This window comes from Artemia franciscana, chromosome 11 (genome assembly GCF_032884065.1).
Source record: "Artemia franciscana chromosome 11, ASM3288406v1, whole genome shotgun sequence".
Lineage (NCBI taxonomy): Eukaryota > Metazoa > Arthropoda > Branchiopoda > Anostraca > Artemiidae > Artemia > Artemia franciscana.
The window spans coordinates 33,015,824-33,021,843 of record NC_088873.1 but is presented as its reverse complement, the minus strand read 5'-3'; positions in this window follow the sequence as shown (position 1 = coordinate 33,021,843).

The window sequence follows — 6,020 nt, the reverse complement described above, 5'->3', positions numbered from 1 at the left end:
CCCTATTGTTCCTTAAAAAAGTGAAACGAAGGCCGACAAGGTGATTTTCTCAAAGAATGAAATTCATTAGCACAGTCATTAACTGTTCGAAACCTACAGATTAAACATTACTCAATTGAAATTTCGAATATTTGTTAAATAGGATTAGCTATCGATTGAAGATATTCTTAAACCAGGATAGCAGAACACAAAATAGTCATGATGTTTCTTACATCGATTTATACCCTGGAGAAAAATACACAGTAGATAGACAATCAAATATATTCAGTAGCTTAACTTTATGGAATTTCTTATAATAATTAAATAAAAAAACAAGTTTTTTTAAATGAAAGTAAGGAGCGACATTAAAACTTAAAACGAACAGAAATTACTCCGTATATGAAAGGGGCTTTTCCTCCTCGACACCCCGCTCCTTACGCTAAAGTTTTTTATTGTTTTAAAAAGTAGAGTTGCGAGAAAGAATCAAACTTTAGCGCAAGGAGCGGGGTGTCGAGGAGGAAAAGCCCCTTTCATATACGGAGTAATTTCTGTTCTTTTTAAGTTTTAATGTCGCTCCTTACTTTCATTTAAAAAAACTTGTTTTTTTATTTAATTTCTGAAAGTTTTTGAATTAATGCATGTCTGATTTTGGCTCTCCGTACATAAATGATTAAAATGAAATTTGCATATTAATTCTTTTTTTGGCTAAATGGCTTTCTCTTAGTTTTGATCTGACGATTTTGAGAAATAAGGGGCGGGGAAGGAGGTCTAGTTGCCCTCCAATTTTTCGGTTACTTAAAAAGGCAACTAGATCTTTTATTTTTAACGAACGTTTTTATTAGTAAAAAAAAATACGTAACTTAAGAATTAACTTACGTAACAAACTTTTATATTCTTATATTTTTGATTATATATATGAGGGGGTTGGTCCCCTCGTTAATACCTCACTCTTCACACTAAATCTTGTTTTATCCCAATTCTTTAAGAATGACCCCTGAATCAGAAAGGCCGTAGAATAAATAGTTGAAATTATTTAAAAAAGTTTTAGCATAAAGAGTGAAGTATTTATCTCCTCCTAAATGCCTCGCTCTTTATGCTAGAGTATTTTTAGAACCCCTCATATGCGTAATAATCTCTGTTCGTTTTAAGTTTTAATGCTTCTCTTACTTTCAATTGAAAAAACTTTTTCATGTTTACATTTTCATTGTTTTTTTTTATAGTAATGCTAGAAAGTCCTGCGCCCTTTTCATTGAATTTCTCTTCCCCCATGAAATATTCCTCCAAGGAAAGATCCTCCCATATACCCCCTCCCCTGAACCCCACACCCAAACCAAAAAAATCCCCCTGACAACGTCGGTACACTTCCCAGTAACCATTACTGTATGTAAACATTGGTCAAAGTTTGTAACTTGCAGCCCCTCCCCCAGGGACTGTGGGGGGTAAGTCATTCCCAAAGACATAGTTATTATGGTTTTCGACTATGCGGAACAAAATGGCTATCTCAAAATTTTGATCCGTTGACTTTGGGGAAAAAATGAGCGTGGGAGGGGGCCTAAGTGCCCTCCAATTTTTTGGTCACTTAAAAAGGGCACTAGAACTTTTCATTTCCGTTAGAATGAGCCCTTTTGCAACACTCTAGGACCACTTGGTCGATACGATGACCCCTGGGAAAAAAAAAAAAAAAAAAAACAACAAATAAACACGCACCCGTGATTTGTCTTCTGGCAAAAAATACGAAATTCCACATTTTTGTAGATTGGACCTTGAAATTTTTTCTATAGGGTTCTCTGATACGCTTAAGATTCGATGACTTTTAGGGGGTGTTTCCCCCTATTTTCCAAAATAAGGCAAATTTTCTCAGGCTCGTAACTTTTGATGACAAAGACTAAATTTGATGAAACTTATATATTTAAAATCAGCATAAAAATCCGATTCTTTTGATATATCTTTTAGCATCGAAATTCCGTTTTTTAGAGTTTCGTTTACTATTGAGCCGGGTCGCTCCTTACTACAGTTCGTTACCACGAACTGTTTGAATAACTCCAGCATTCGTAGCTCTGATTCATGGTACAGCTCAGCTATTGTTTAGTGCAAGAACAAATTGTCAGTCAACAATAAATGAATTCCACAACATGTTTCTTCGCCACACTTTCTACTGCATAAAAGGTAAGAACAAAGTGCTGCACTGTTTCACTACTGAAACAGCCGCTTGCTAATTTTTCAATAGTTCCATCTGAACTTGACATAACCATGAGAATTACGAACTGCTCATCAGTCTGCCTATCACAGTAACGTTTGCATACATTTGTATAGCTAAGGTTATTATTCGACAGTACTTTATAAACCACTTTTATTGGGTCTAAAAATCTAGAACTCGAGGAACTTTGTCAAAATAATGTTTTTTCTATTATTTTTGCTAGAAAATTGCGCCATTTTCAAAAACTAAAGCTAAGTTTCCATTTGATGCTTCATAACAAATTGAAAGAGCCAAGTTTATGCAGCTAATTGAAAACCCAGTTTTCATATACCTTATTCAAGAGAAATAATTAATCGTATTTTCGTTTGATTGACAAAGTTTCAGTTGTTTGTAAAACCACAAAAAAAAGAAGCTGAATAATTGATAAACTAAACGTCAACTTACCAAGTTTAAAGTTTGATTGTAATTCTAATCTAAAAAGGAGCACCAGCATAGCCGAGAGTTCAATTGAGATAGACGTCCGCGATCACTTGGATTGACCATTAATAATACCAGTATTTTAAAGTCCTTGTAGTATGCGATGGTTAAGCTCATGGTGAAGTGCTGAGAGTGGAATGGGAAGGGAAATCAGGGGGGCAGTTGAATCCTTGGCGGTAAGAAAGTAAGAAATGAGGCTTCCAACTCGTTGCAATTCCACCTACGAAAAATATTCTGGATCTGGTTTTCAAGAAACAAATGGTTCAATCTGAAAATTCTAACTAGTGTCAAAAATCAATGTCTACCGACTGAGATACTAAAGAGTTCATAATTTTAAATATTAAATTTTCATCTTTTTCTTTTGTCAAATTTTCGTGATACTTCATAACTAAGATTAGCCACTCAAGGCATATATTTTGCAGATAATCACCCTTTACCCTGCAAAACCAGCTGTCAAACCTTGTATACGAAATAATTACAAAACTCAGATTTTAATCCTTTCTTTTTATTTATGTAAGCTACTGCGGTTTTATTTCTGAACACAGCTGGGCATGCAAACCTTCGCTATCCTGAGCAAAGCTGTTTAATCCCAGATAAACAGGTTTTGTTTCTAAAACGTTGATATTAAATCCCTTTTCATCTGAGGACCATATACCTGTGGCCATTTTCATGGAATATTCATCCAAAAATGCCCAGCCTAGTTTTGATGCATCATCCACAGCCTAGTTTTGATTCATCATCACCCACAAATTTTTGTCAACTAATTTAGGCTCAATTATTTAGCCTCAATTATAATTTAGGCTTAGAAGAATGATTGGGAATATCCAACCACTATTGCAGTTCCGAACTTACATCTTATGTTAAAGTTAGCTTGGCTTTAAAATTGCCCTGCGCGTGTTTTAGTGGTTGAGTACTCAACGAGTCCGCTTTCCGGTTAAAGGCCCTAATTTCTGCGAGTGTTTGGACGGGGAGCATCGTTCTGCCAGTGGAGATAAAGATAAACCCCTTCCCTTTGCACGTTTTCGGTATTCCAAATGATTCTTCCAAATCCACCACAGATGTGGCTTTGGATGGTGTTTTGGCAACATCCTTGCCAAAAACTCCGTAACTTTGACTTCAGGGGTACATAAAGCTGATGCTACCATGGGTTCTGGACTCATTTCAAATATCAACGAATGAGGTCTTTTAGACCATAATCGGGGATCATAATCGGTGAGCGTATCTGAGATCGTAATGTGAACTTCATTTTTTAGGCTTTGGACAACCTTTTCCTTAATATCATGATTTTCAAGCTAACAATTCGCATTTGCTATCTCTAAAACATAAAAGGTTGAATGAGCAATAGTCTGTTGCACCTGAAGTGCCTCAGCTTCTCTCTGTTTAGCCTGTGATGAAAGAGTAGCCCAAAATTCACTGTTAACCTTGGAAACAACAATCACATCGGTATTCGCAGGCCTAGTGTGGTGCTCGAATATATCCTTCAGCTTCCTTATTTCCAGAGCTTTGATGATAGCTCTGTTAATAAATTTGGCAAGTTTTTATTATGGATCTTCGGACCTTCCTTAGTACCAGAACGTTTATTATTTTTTATAGTTTATATTTTTTTTACTTGGTTTTACGGTGTAGATTTGTTTCTGTATTTGTGCTGTTGCAGTGATGATTTCTTTTTTCACTATAGAAAGTTTATAATAATTCTAAATTGAAAGGACATTTCTTCCACAATTTAAATAGGGTGCAATATGCCTTCTTTTCTACTCTTTTTGAAAATTCTTACTTCTTAGCAAAATTTAAAGCATTTCTTTGAAAGCCTTCCCTCATAACATTATTCCCAGCTCCTTGGATTAAAGTTTTTTTTACGTTTCTTCACATTTATACCAAACAAAATACAAAGTTTGTTGTCACTTTTTCCTCATGCTATAATTTGATTAGAAATTCATGAAAGCAATAAAGATAAAGTGGCCAGCCAACGCTCAGTTTTTGACTGAATCCTACTCAGAGATTAACTGAAAAACAACAAGTTTTTTTTTAATGAAAGTAAGGAGCAACATTAAAACTTAAAACGAACAGAAATTACTATGTATATGAAAGGGGCTTTTCCTCCTCAATGCCTCGCTCTCTACGCTAAAGTTTGACTCTTTCTCTTAACTCTACTTTTTAAAACAGTGAAAAACTTTAGCGTAAAGAGCGGGGCGTTGAGGAGGAAAAGCCCTTTTCATATACGGAGTAATTTCTGTTCGTTTTAAGTTTTAATGTTGCTCCTTACTTTCATTTAAAAAACTTGTTTTTTAATTTAATTTCTGGACATTTTTGAATTAATGCATGTTTTGATCTTGGCTCTCCGCACATAAATAATTAAAACAAATTTGCATATTAATTTTTTTGGCTAAATGGCTTTCTCAAAGTTTTAATCGGAAGATTTTGAGAAAAAAGGAGCGAGGGAGGAGGCCTAGTTGCCCTCCAATTTTTCGATTACTTAGAAAAGCAACTAGAACTTTTAATTTTTACGAACGTTTTCTTTAGTAAAAAATATGCGTAACTTACGAATTAACTTACGTAAAAAACTTCTATGTTCGTATGTTTTTATTGCGTATATGAGGGGGTTCACCCCTCGTCGATACCTCGCCCTTTACACTAAAGCTTAAATTTTTCCCCAGTTCCTGAAGAATGACCTCTGAATCACAAAGGCCGTAGAATAAATAGTTGAAATTACTAAAAATACATTAGCGTAAAGAGTGAGGTATTACGAGGAGGAAAACCACTCATATCGTAATAATTTTTGTTCGTTTCAAGTTTTAATGCTGCTCCTTACTCTCAGTGAAAAAAAAACTTTTCATATTTATTTTTTCATTGTTTTTTAAATAATACTAGAAAATCCTAGAAAAGCTTCTTCAAGAAAAACTTCATTGAAATTCTCTTCCCCATGAGAAGTTCCTCCATGGAAATATCCTCCCACGTAACCCCCCCTCAACTCCCCCTCCTAAACCAAAAAATCTCCCTGAAAACGTCTGTACACTTCCCAGTAGCCATTACTATATGTAAACACAGGTCAAAGTTTGTAACTTGCAGCCCCTCCCACGGGGACTGCGGGTGACTAAGTCGTCCCCAAAGATATAGTTATTAGGTCTGTTTTACTATGATGAATAAAATGGCTATCTCAGAATTTTAATCCGGTGACTTTTAGGAAAAAATGAGCGTGGGAAGGGGCCTAGGTGCCCTCCAATTTTTTGGTCACTTAAAAAGGGCACTAGAACTTTTAATTTCCGTTAGAATGAGCCCTCTCGCGACATTCTAGGACCACTAAATCAATACGATCACCCCTGGGAAAAAACGAACAAACAAAAAAACAAATGAACACGCATCCGTGATC